This window comes from Dermacentor albipictus, chromosome 7, assembly GCF_038994185.2.
Source record: "Dermacentor albipictus isolate Rhodes 1998 colony chromosome 7, USDA_Dalb.pri_finalv2, whole genome shotgun sequence".
NCBI classification, from domain to species: Eukaryota; Metazoa; Arthropoda; class Arachnida; order Ixodida; family Ixodidae; genus Dermacentor; species Dermacentor albipictus.
Window position 1 is genome coordinate 103,272,725 of NC_091827.1, and position 13,672 is coordinate 103,286,396.

At 46.7% G+C, this 13,672-nt stretch overlaps 1 protein-coding gene across 2 annotated transcripts in view; it reads left to right on the forward strand.

Moving 5' to 3' along the window:
* LOC135914006 (uncharacterized) overlaps positions 1 to 13,672 on the forward strand; it is a 211,481-nt gene that overhangs the window by 188,774 nt on the left and 9,035 nt on the right. The window lies entirely within an intron of this gene.

Below are 13,672 nucleotides of genomic sequence, written 5' to 3' on the forward strand. Positions count from 1 at the left end.
CTTCCATTATCGTCGTGGGTGCCACTGGTACTGTATAAATCTCTATAGAACTCCTCAGCCACTTGAACTATCTCATCCATATTAGTAATGATATTGCCGGCTTTGTCTCTTAACGCATACATCTGATTCTTGCCAATTCCCAGTTTCTTCTTCACTGTTTTTAGGCTTCCTCCGTTCCTGAGAGCATGTTCAATTCTATCCATATTATACTTCCTTATGTCAGCTGTCTTACGCTTGTTGATTAACTTCGAAAGTTCTGCCAGTTCTATTCTAGCTGTAGGGTTAGAGGCTTTCATACATTGGCGTTTCTTGATCAGATCTTTCGTCTCCTGCGATAGTTTACTGGTATCCTGCCTAACGGAGTTACCACCGACTTCCATTGCACACTCCTTAATGATGCCCACAAGATTGTCGTTCATTGCTTCAACACTGCGGTCCTCTTCTTGAGTTAAAGCCGAATACCTGTTCTGTAGCTTGATCTGGAATTCCTCTATTTTCCCGCTTACCGCTAACTCATTGATCGGCTTCTTATGTACCAGTTTCTTCCGTTCCCTTCTGAGGTCTAGGCTAATTCGAGTTCTTACCATCCTGTGGTCACTGCAGCGCACCTTGCCGAGCACGTCCACATCTTGTATGATGCCAGGCTTAGCGCAGAGTATGAAGTCTATTTCATTTCTAGTCTCGCCGTTCGGGCTCCTCCACGTCCACTTTCGGCTATCCCGCTTGCGGAAGAAGGTATTCATTATCCTCATATTATTCTGTTCCGCAAACTGCACTAATAACTCTCCCCTGATATTCCTAGTGCCTATGCCATATTCCCCCGCGGCCTTGTCTCCAGCCTGCTTCTTGCCTACCTTGGCATTAAAGTCGCCCATTAGTATGGTGTATTTTGTTTTCACTCTACCCATCGCCGATTCCACGTCTTCATAGAAGCTTTCGACTTCCTGGTCGTCATGACTGGATGTAGGGGCGTAGGCCTGTACAATCTTCATTTTGCACCTCTTATTAAGTTTCACAACAAGACCTGCCACCCTCTCATTAATGCTATAGAATTCCTGTATGTTACCAGCTATATTCTTATTAATCAGGAATCCGACGCCTAGTTCTCTTCTCTCCACTAAGCCCCGGTAGCACAGGACGTGCCCGCTTTTTAGCACTGTATACGCTTCTTTTGGCCTCCTAACTTCACTGAGCCCTATGATATCCCATTTACTGCCCTCTAATTCCTCCAATAGCACTGTCCATTTCGGCCACTGCTGATTGGCTAGGGCCGCTCGTCTCCTCCTCTCTCGTACAGCTGCATCCAATCAGCAGCGGCTGAAATGGGCAGTCCCCTAGGTGGACTCTTACGGAATATCCCCTCTGGACTCCCTTTCGCTTTTCACACGTACTATCGGCGCCATCTAGCGCCACTGCCGCAAAGCCTGCGTGCGGCTGTGAAAAGCAAGGCGCGCCGATGCGCGAAGACGCTTCTAAACGCGTGATGCGGCATCCGCGCTCCTGCGTCGTACGAGTTTTTTCGTTTTTTTTGTTATTGGCATCTCCTTCGGAGCGAGTGCTGACAGATAGTTATCTACTCTGATTCAGTTAACCAGGCATGATATACATGCTTCTAATTCTAGCATTTGTATACATCTCTGTAATCTTTTCTTCTGTTTCTCAAAACTTCTCTACTTTCCTTGTACCGCTACCTATGACTGCAACGGATACGGACGTATCAATCTCTTGCCTGCTTTTGCCGCCAATACTCTCAACCTCATTTGCTTATCTCGACTGCTGACCGATTGATTTCTTCGTACGCCATAAATGCAAGTGCATCTGGAAAGCGCACGTTACCTATGCGTCTCACTGGGTGAATTTATGCGTGTAGATAATGCGTAATGAAATTTGTACAAACTGCCATCTGGCGGCAAACTCAAAATGTAGGCAGTATCTAAAATATTAGGCGTTTTATGGCGTACTAGCGGTACCTTACTTTTCTCCACCCAAATTACCCAGTAAGAATGCAATAAATACTGTTTGCAGGAGAATACAAAGTCATCTAGCGCTGATTATATAACATATTTTAATGAACGATCATAGGGAACAAACAGCTGTTTATGAGGTGCGCACGCCAATGGACGCTGTTGCATTTTCACGTTACTGTCCTGAATTGTGCCACGGCGTGATGAAATGTGAGATTGTTGATCTACTCGTGGCGATTCTGAGTGATGTCTTAAACTCAACGGGAACTTTTTGTTGAAATGAACGCAAAATGGTCTTTTCAAATTCGAGCTCAACTGCTTTCTTTGCAACCAGTAATCTAAACATCTCTTATCATTACTGCCCATGCACTCACGCTTCCATCCAGTTTAAATACAAGTGATTCTGGAAGGTTTACGTTAGCTACAGGTCTGTCTCGGTGAATCTCTTCACATTTCATTAGGATGTACTGAATGGCCTTGACATGTTTGGCTGCAGCAGACAAAGCCTTCATCATGTTGCAAATGGTTGCTCCGGCATTATTGACCATAGGCGAAGCGAAAATCTCATCCGGACATTTGCACCACGTTGCATTTGCACAATAGCCTATGGAGCTCACTGGGCGTCGCCGCAATGCCCTCCTGAGGGCTCTAATTATCCAAACCCCTCGCAGAAGCATGGCAGAAACTAAAACGCTTACCCTTCTACAACGCGAAAGCGTCAAGAGCGGAGTTCGGTAGAATGGTATGGAGGAGGTGGGTGATAGCAGGCACATAATGGGTAGAACCAATGCAGCCACAAAATGAATGAATTACAGCCTTAGCACTCTTCGTTCGCAACTCGCATCTATGGATGAGGGTTGGAGAAGTAAAAGGTGATGTGAGAAGGCGAGGAAACATCACTACTGTACAGGAAAGCGGTTGCGGTCAAACTGGATAAATCTAAGTTCAGGGTGCGGTACGGAGCGTTTCTGCAGTTTCTTAAAAACAAACAGCATGGGAATTTCTCATGCGGACAACTGACCCATGACGTGGAGACTCAAAGTCGCATAAAAGCCGTGTAGTATCTAGAAGACTCACGTCGTTTATGCACTTTTGTGCCCACAAAGGTAGCTTTGCGGCTATGTGATTGCTGGAGGTCGCAGGTTCGATCACGACCGTGGGCGCCACATTTAGTCTGGGCGAAATACAGCAGCGCTCGTGGACTTAGATTTTTGTGCTCGTTAGAGAACTCCAGAGGTCAAAATAAAGCCGCAGTCTGCCACTACGGCATGCCTCGTTATCTATAGTGGTTATAGCGAGTGCAGTACTACAATTCATTGAATGCTTAAGACTTCTGACACGATGCGGTGTGTCATGCGAGGTAACGGCAATACTAATCTTCTCGGAGGTTATGATTAATGGCGCACAACAATGCCTCAAGCAACCACGTCTTAGTGTGTGTTCGGTGTACTACGCGGACGAACAGCAGTAAAATTCACCATCATCTGATAACAATTGTATTGCGCTGGACGCTTAAGAAGTTAAACATTCGCTGTCAACATCACCGCTACTTATGGGTAATAAAGGTCAAACGGCAGAGAAGGCCTCACTTACGTCGATTTACACCATGCGTGGGGTGAACATGCTTTTCACACTTTCTATTACCCTGCATATGGTCGCCAACTTGGCATTTATTGTGATATGACCATTTTAAGGATTAATTTCTCTGTATATGACGCAGTAGTCCGCGAATATTTTTGTATTGCTGTGTTTTCGTTAGTAAAGAGTAAGAAAAGCAATGGTCCGAGAACAGACCCTTGCGACTCCAGTTGTTACTGCGACTGTGTTAGAAAGCGTTTTTTCGCCAACCACACATTGCGAGTGGTTAGTTAAGAAACCCGTTATCCAAGCAGAAACTTCTCCTATACGAAAGACATTTTTAAATTTGCCTATTGATTTGCACTGACATACACAGTCAAAACCCTTAGGTAAATCGAAAAGAATCAAGTCAGTTTGATCGCGGTTATCAGCTGTAACAGCAAGATCATGGAATAGCTTAAGTAGTTCAGGTACTGTCGATGGACTTCTGCGAAAACCATGTCGGTTGGGAGAGAAAAAATTATTGCGCTCTAAAGTTACTGTCATGTGCTTAAAGATTAAGTGTTCGAGAAGCTTGCATGATGTGCTAGTCAGTGAAATTGTTTTGATACTTGAAGATAATGTTGGGTCAGCTCCTTTGTGGATAGGGATTACTTTTGCGATTTTCCAATCATGAGGTAGTTGTGAAGTCCTGATTTCCGGAAAACTAGCCTAAGAGGTTTAGTATCACTCTGCATATCTTTTTAGGAAAGTATAAAGTATATTGTCGAGGCCACTGCCTTACTTGGGATCAAGTTTAAGAAGTAGAGTGAAAATAGCTGCATCCGTAATGTCTAGTTTATCGATTTTCGCGTGATGTTGCGTTGCAAGTGCGTGATTGATATTATCATTTATAGTAAACACTGACCGAAAAAAAATCGTTATATGCGTTAGCCTTAGCAGTTTTTTCTTCTGGAAAAGGATGCGATGTAGTATTTTTATTGCCACGACAGTAATTCCAGAACCTCTGGGGCTAATTATGAAGACATTTAGGTAGTGTTACTTCAAGGTAGTGCTGTTTAGCGTGTTTAGCTTTAAGTTTAAATTCCGCGATGGCGTCCGGTAATTTCTGAATTCGAGATTACCCCCACCTTTTTGTTTTTTGCTTCCCTTCGTATCGTTTTCAAACGTAGCATTGTTTTAATAACTTCTCGCGTGATCCATGCAATATTTTTTGAGGGCATTTTGTTTTTGTAGCCACGTAGTGAGTGAGGCAGTAAAGTACAACCGATTTGAAGTCAGACCAAAGGGAAGTTACATCTAGTGAAGCATCGGAGCCAATTTTTGAAAAATGCTGGAATTCACAAGATTGGTGCGTTAGTAGGCTATTGTCAACAGCGTTATCGAAGCCTGTTACTAAAGATACAGAAGAATGAGTGGCTATGCTGTCACCAAAAGGTACGACGCACACTAGTACGTCGTGGTCTGATACATCGTGAAGAACATTTATACGGTGTAGGTCAGAGTGATAACTAAAAAAATAGATCTAGTAAACTCTGAGTATTTCCCTGTGAATGGGTGGGGCATGAAAAGATGTGATAAAGAGTGAAGGTTACTATGAGCTGAAACAATGCATCCGAAGCTGATTACGAGTAGCACATACTATTCCAGTTAATGTCTGGCAGATTAAAGTCACCCATGAGGACGACGCGGGAACTAAACACGTGACGTTCCATGTAATCATGAATGACACTGACAGAAAGATCAGGAGAGTTTGGGCACCGATAAACACAACCTATGAATAGGCTAGTACCGTCACAAAGAAGTTTGCAAAAAATGGAAATGCCACAAAGGAAAGGCCTTATTTCATCAATACTGCTACTCCACCACCACGTGTGGGGCGGTATTTTCGGACCGCAGAATAGTTCGGCAGTGCGAACTCGTGATCAAAAACGTCAGGCGTGAGCCATGTTTCTGTTATGTCTGGTAGGTCTGGCTTATGATCAGTGATCAGATTTTCAAGTGCTAAAGATTGTTGATGACGCTTCTTGCATTCACCATGAGGAGTGTTAGTTCGCCGATTTTGCAGTCCGATGAGTAGTAGCTCCCATTTTTGTTTAGCCGCTGGGCATGTTCACCGCCTTTGCTGCACTTGCAGTAGCTACTTATACGCGTTTTTCATTAAGCGGTACTTTGTCATCCTTCATATCGCTCCTAACATATTCTCGATCGTTTACATATAACTTAACAAGAACAAGGGAAGCTTTTTCTTTTCTTTGTCGGTTTGCTTTCGCACTGTTCCAAAGTTCTTCTCCAATGAATATGCCTGTAGGTTTAAGTTTGTGTTCCCGTTTTAGTATTCAACATTTGCCTTCTGAGTCAAGCAGCTTAAGAATTACAGGCCCAACCCTGTCCGGCGCCCCTCTAGCAATCCGGTGTATACGGTCGATTGCTACTGGTTTTAATTCTAGGGTGTATACAATTATGTTTTGTTCACTGCACTTTTAAGTATCAAGGGTGTATCTCCCTCTGCCTCCGGTAAGCCATTTGTTATCAGGTTAGTTCACCTGCTACGATTCTATAGATCGTCGATTTTTTCTTGCATGGCTTTATTAGGAATATTCATATTTGCTAGTTGTTCTTAACAGTCGACCTTTTCTTCTTGTCTTGTTAGCAATACTAATTTCGTTTCAATTTTAGGCACGCGACTTTCCTTAATATCTTTTATATCAGCAGCTATTTCTGTTAATTGTTGGCTGATCTCAGGGTCTGGATTCGTCTCCATGTCTTCGCCAAGCAATAAGAGTTTATGTATATGCATTGCATGCTTCATCGCAACAGCGCATAGCCGTGGGCACGGCAGCACAAATAAGAAAGGGTCCAAAAGGACTTCCTCTTGGGCAAGTTGGTGCTTACATTTCCTAGGTATACCTTTTAGTGCAAAATACATTTCTTGAAAAGGGACAGAAGAAAGGAAGACAGTGGAGCGCCAAAATACTAACTGTTTAATGACAGTCTGAAGAAACGCATACAAGAAAAGATAACTTCCGCGCATGCACAGGGAGCCTAGGTGTGACAGAACAACATGGTCATGATAACATACTTTGGATAAAGCACATTTCTGCAGAATATAATACGATAGATGTATCGCTGACACAATCAGACCCTTTCTTTTTTATATAGAACGCTTCCAATAACTGCCTTGCAGTTTGGTGCCTACTTTTGCCAAGAATCAATACTTGTTCAAAGCATAGCGTACAACGACAGGCTTTCCAGTGCGCAGGAAGATGCGCCTTGTCACACTTAGCAATACTGTTAGCGTGCTCCCTCAGCCTGTCATTAATACAGCGTCCCTTTTGTCCGACGCATGCATTCCCGCAATCTAGGCGTATCTCGTTGACCAGCCCTTCAACACAGACCCTGAAATGTTTGGCTTGCTGCGTCTGACAACCCAGCGGCCCCTCGCGTGGTATCCAGGGGCACAATTGAGCTAACTTGTTGGGAGCCGAAAAGACAACCGGAATGCCATATCTGGTAGCTACCTTCTTGAGGTTATGGCTCACATGGTGCACATAAGGCACTACTTCTGGTTTTACTCGCTCCCTCTCCTTCGAGTGCATTTTCTCACTCACAGCGGTAGTTTTTAGCTTCTGCAGGAGAGATTCGACCACGGAATTTAAGACAGAGTGAGAGTAGCCTGCTTTTAAAAGTTTCTCAAGTTGATCGCAAAACCTCGCCTGCATCACATGCACACATGACTTGCGGAGAGTGCGCATGTGATGGCCGTGAGCAAGGCCGGCCCCATGGCCCGACCGTGCTTGAAATGGTCTTTTAGAGCTAGGTTGAGTGGTGGCGCTCAGCACAGGCCATGCGCACAGTCTATCATTGCAGCTTCTGCGCAGGTAGGCCACGAGTGATGCAGCACGGGGTCCCATGACTTGGGACCCCGTGAACATAGGCAATTACAGGCACTCCACCTTAGGCGGGGCTGTTCTAGTAGTATGTACATGTATACCCGTGATAATGCTTGGGTTGGCAGTAGTTTGAAGCACTCATCCTAATACAGCATAAAAGAATAGCCAATTCAGCTCATAGTTCCTGTTCTGTAAAGGGTGGTGTATCTACACCAGAAATTTATCAGCACCAAGATTCACGCAGGCAAAAGTAAACTGAAATAATACAGCACATTGCAGTAATTCTTTCGGCTCTGTGCTCACTTGCTGCGATAGCAGCATTTTGCTGCTGCGAAGACCACCATTTTATTTTCGATTGCCTGCTTTGCCCTGAAATAATTGCGTTTCACCACTACAGGAAACTGGACAACGATCTATCCGTTATATGAATATGCATTCATTTAGGTAAACAATAGCAAAAATGTGTACTATGCGCACATCATTGCCCCTAGAAAATAGGAGTTAAACACAATATAATGTTGCAATCGCCACCACACACTGTGCGATAGGCCATCTCAAATTGATGCAGTGGAGAGCAACGTGAATGCGAAAAAATTCAACTCTAAGGAAGCTACGAAAATATGAGAACTTCATCATTGTGTTAGAACCTAAACAGTAAAATGCGCTCAAATCGTGGGATTAAAATTACACGAAAAAGCACTTGAGTAGGCGATGAAATTTTTACGCGAGCGGTATGCTTAAAATTAGTTCATTGAAACAATCTTCCTTCGAAAACATGAAACTAAATGCGCCGTTTCTTAATTCACTTCATCTGGCGCTTTAGAAAGTCTTTATCATGCGCAAAACAGATGCACTCGCTTTGCAACGCCCCTGGGTATACGAATTCCTCTCAAATCGAATAACGAAACCGTAGGCCGAAACCGTAGGCGACGCCCAAGTCGAGACGGAAACGTGGTGACGCTCCGCCAGTTCTTGGGCACTCCGGACGGCCTTGAGTTGGAGTTTGAGGTCCAGGCTGTTGAGGGCTTCTTCCCATTCGGGCTCACTGGAGAGAGGGCCCTTTGGTACCGCGGCACATTTCCATAGCATGTGCGCGAGTGAGCAATAATATACTGGGCAGTCTTTGCCGGGCTGTCTGGGTCGTAGTAACTTAGTAGGCCTCGTCACGGATAGGAGTCCGTTTATAGCATTCGAAAGGCGGCCGCCTGCGCGCGTTTGAGTTTGGCGTGCAGGAGCGGGTACTTGCTTCTGCCTTTTCGATAGTGTGGGGTGATTTTTCGGTAAGTGAGTAGCGGGTCATTAAACTGAATATCTTGCCACTCGGAGGCCATGGGACCGTCGCGGTGGGCAAGTTGTCGCGCCCGGTCGTGGGCCATTTCATCGAGGTTTGGTTTTTCCGGGTGAATGTCTTTCCCCATGTGAGCAGGAAACAATGAGAGGCATCGTTTGCTCTCTTTTGAGCTCGCTAGTATGATACGCGCTACTTTTTTAGACCCGTTGCCGCTTTGGTAGGCCCGAATTGCGGCACGCGAGCTCGTGAGCACATGGGTAAATGTGGAATCTCCCACGGCGATGGCTACGGCTATCTGTTCTGCTTTAGTGCTTGTGGTCGTTTTAACCGATGCAGATGATCGCACCGTTCTGTTGCCGTCCACGACTGCTGTCGTGAAAGGGAATGTGTTGCCGTGCTGAGCCGCGTCCAAAAATGCGGTGGCTCCACGATCCGCGTCGATGCGGTCGAGAATCGCGTGGGTACGGGCCTGGCGCCTACCCACGTTGTGTTGTGGGTTGACGTTTTTGCGGAACAGTGAGACTTTGTGGTTGTCTCTAATTTCGCGCGGTAGGGTAACCGCATGCTCGAGATAGGGAGATGGGGAGACATTAACTTCGTTTAGGATTAGTCTACAGGCTTTGGACGAGGATAGGCGGAGTATTTGCGCCATAGTCTGAGCCTCGATCACTTCGTCGATGTTGTTGTTCGTGCCTAGCTGGTCAACATTTGCCATACTTGCTCTGTGTGGAATGCCTAAGACATATTTGATGCTCTTGCGCATGAGTGTGTTTAGTTTCGTCTTTTTTATTTTCGTACAGTTGTGGGCAGAGGCGACCTAATTAACATGGCTCATAGGGAACACGTGGTATACGCGCAGAAGGTTATGTTCGCAGAGACGCTTCCTGCGCCCCGAGACTCTGTGGATGAGTCTGATCATGTCTTCGGTTTTCGCGGTTAAGTGTTTGATCTTATGTCCGTGGCAGCCGGTGGCTTCAATTAGGAGCCCAAGAATGCCTATGTGGTTGATTCGCGGAAACTATATATAGTCGGTCTCTTGCGTGTAGTGCGATCCGAAGTTCGTCTAGAGGAGTTAGGTAGCGGACTCCTTGGGAAGACTTGTGAAATAATAAGAGTTCCGATTTCTTGGAGAATAGCTTCATTCCTGTATCTAGTAGGTACTCTTCCGTGGCATCTAGGACCGACTGTAATGCCTGGCCCATATCTTCCAGGGAGCCTCCGAGGCTCCATATGGTGATGTTATCTGCGTATAGAGCGCAGTTGACGCTTGTAATGTCTTGTAGTTTGTCTGCCAGTCCCTTCATCACTATGTTAAGTAGTAATGGAGAGGTGACTGAGCATTGCGCTCTTCTGACGGAGCCCAGCCTGTAGGGGTCCGACTTAAGTGGCAAGACTCGCACTCGGGCTTCTCTGTCTTTTAGGAAGGAGCCTACGTACTCTTGAAATCTCTGGCCGAGGCCGAGACCTGCCCCAGACTCCAGTACGAAGCGGTGCGAGATGGTGCGAATGCTTTCGTGAGATCGAGGGCGAGGATGCCTAGAACGCCTCTTGTTTTAAGGTTGATCATCTGTCTCTTTAGGAGTAACATGACATATTGGGTGGATAGGCGGGGTCGAAATCCTACAATGTTGTGTGGGAGGAGTTCATGTTCCTCAATGTAGCGTAACAGTCGGTTTTGAATGACGTGCTCCCATACTTTACCCACGCATGAAGTAAAGGAGATGGGGTACAAATTGTCGAGGTTAAGTGGTTTGCCGGGTTTTGGAATGAGGACCACTGTGGCAGTGCGCCATTGCGTTGGTACCTGTCTTGTTTCCCACACGTGGTTGACGTCTTTTGTGAGTAATGTAACAGCTTGGTCATCTAAGTTACGTAACAATCGGTTGGTTACCCCGTCGGGTCCTGAGGCCGACCTGCTGTTTAGGTTATGTAGCGCTTCTCGGACTTCTGCTTCCGTGAAGGCAACGTCTGGTTCGGGAGTGGTTTCGCACTTTATGCTCGGGTAATCGTTGGAGTGAGCGTTGCCTAGCGGAAAGAATCGCTTGGCAATTTCTTACCAAAAGGACTCTTCTGTTCCCCCTTTCTCTTATTTTGAGTGTAGAATTCGGTATAGCGAGTGGCTTTGATTATCCTTCCTTTCGCTGTCGTGCAACATGCGTTTCAGGCGGTTCCACTTACCTCTGCTCCGCATGCGGCCGTCGACCGCCGAAGAGAGTTCGTGCCATTGGAGCCTTGTGAGCTCCGTACAGTAATGGTCGATGTCTCGGTTGAGGATCGCGATGCGCTTGCGCAGGTGCCTGTTGAGACACTGCTTTCTTCATCGCGCAAATATCGAAGCCTTGGCCTCGAGTAAGTGTGCAAGGTAAGGGTCCACCTTTGGGACCTTCATTTCCGTTTGGATGGTTTTCGTGGCTCTAGTTACGTCAGCCTTTATCGCAGAGAAGTGTTCCTGGAAGGAGTCGAACGTGTTCGTTTCTTCCTTCCGTAACTTACGGAAGGTATCCCAGTTTGTGAGGGTGCACGATTGGGGCGGGGCCGTCGTGTTTGGTATTTCTGTCCGTATGACAAAGTGATCGCTGCCCAGATTCTCTTGCGTGTTCGTCCTTGTGTAGTTTGCTACATTTCGGAGTAACGTGAGGTCCGGCGTATTATCGCTTTGTGTTGACGTACCCAATCTGGTGGGGAACATGTGGTCCATCACCAGGGTGTGGAACCGGTCGTGTATTGCGCGCGAGAGATTGTTGCCGCTAGGCTTGATTGTGGCGTAACCCCATGATGAGTGGGGGGCGTTGAAGACACCTGCGATAATGAGCGGTGAGTTTCGTGCCAATGATGTGGCTTTAGTAAAGATCACGCGGAAGGCTTTTTTTTGTAGTGCGCGGGAGATCTGTAGACGTTTAGTACAAAAACGCTTTGTTTTAAGAGACGGTTAGCAAGGAGCTCGATTAGGATCGCCTCGATGCGACTGTTTTTCCTTAGGACGCCATGAACGATGTGCGCGATTTTCTTTTAACGAGTGTGGCGATGCTTCTCCTGGTGTCCCCTCCTCTTTGGGAGACGAGGCTGTACCCTGAGAGCATGACGGTTTCGCATAGGGTTTGTTGTAATAGTATTACGTGCGGTTTGCTTGGGTTGAGTTTTGAGGTACTGTTGCAGCAAGGATTCGCGTTTGGCGTCGCTAGCGCAATCCGCTGCCACATTTCTAAGGTATCCGTGTCATGTCAGCCATGATGGTTTTGCGGGGGATTTATTGGTGGCGAAGCGTGCGTCGTCTGGTCCATCTGTTGTGGCTGACTAGCTTTATTTTTAATGTTTATGGTGACTTTGTTTTCGACCACCTCTACACGATTCGCTCGGGTACGAATACTTTCTAGGTTATCTCGCGTGAGGCGCAGAATTTCGCCTAGGGTGTCTTGCAGTGCATTACTCTCTTCTTCCATCTCTGGGAGTGGCAGGGGGGGGGGGGGGCAGTTCTCGTTTGTAAATGGAAGATGGCTGTGCGACGACGCGCTGAAGCACTTGATAAGATTGCTCTGTGACGACACGGCATTCTCTCGGTGAAACACGATAGGGGCGTTGGGTGCAGAGGTGCTTGAAAGTCCGTGTCATTACGCTAGATGAGTCTTGTTGCGCAGCTCAAAGGAGCTTGTTGCTAGTCAAAAGACGTGTGGCATTTTCCCCGAAAGGCAGGAAGTTTCTATCCTTTATTCAGGTCAATGTCGTCCATAGAATAACGGCGGCAAGCGGTAGGTTATAAGGAATGTGTTGCGTGGGAGTAGGGGCGATGGCGGTGAGCTGGGCATTGGGAAAGTCTTGTAGCAGCGCCAACATTGTCGATACATTCCACCAGCTGGATATGACCAAACCATTCCCCACAAAGCAACAATGACAAAAAAACAACAGCAACATCAGAAATTGAGGCACACGGAGGGGCACAATGACAGCCCTCACATGCGGCATCGCTGGAGTCCTGTGGAGGGATGTCATCAGCTGTGCCGTTATCAAGAGTTGAGAGCGTCAGCTCTACACGGGAACAGTCAATAATTGTATGGTGATGTGATAAGAAATCCCAAACAAGGATCACCTCATGGGTCCATTGCGAAAGCTCCAAGAACTCAATGTCATATCGCTCACCAATAATGGATGCTTAGTGCAAACCGCTAGCAGCTGTATTGGCTGGCGACTACCACTACGCAAAGACAATCGCAACTTTCTGAAGCAAACGACCGAGGTTGTGGTGCAAAACTGAAACCGTGGCTCCAGTACCTACAAATACGATTGTATCGATACTTTCAAAGATGCCAGCCAGATTACTAGGGCCTGAAACGGAGAACAGTCGACGACATGGACAGTTAGCTTATGAGGCTGCTCCTACTTCGAGAATTGCGACAACCAGCTTTCCGGATCTATGGCGTGCCGTCGGTGCCGCCTATGTAAGCGACGTCGTGGTGTAGCTGAAAGGCGACTGACAATGTTTGCGTTCTCATGAAAATGGGATTCCTGAGGTTGCACAAGCGTGAGACATGGCATGGGATGACACATGCTAAGCAAATGGGCTTACTATTCAGTGTCCACCAAGGATTCGTGTATGGAGGTGCTGAACGCACGTAGGAAAGGGCAAGCGCTCGCACAAAGATGATGGGTATAAGTCAAGGTATGTGGTCGAGGTGTTCCGGCAAACACTTTGGTGTACGACAACGGCGCTGTGAAATAAGGTGGTAGGGTCCCGACAGTTCAAGAAATGACAAGGGCACTGGTACTGCTACTGCCGAACCGGACGAAGGGCGGGCTTCAATAGCCTGCCGTTTTATGGCGCTGGGGATAGAAGTAGCCAGATATCTTGAAGTGTTGGACATGGAGAGGAGAATAGACGGCTGGCGAGCCATCTTTTCACGCACAAGTTTTTTTGACAGCTATGGTAACGTTTAGCGTAGCGCACGAACACC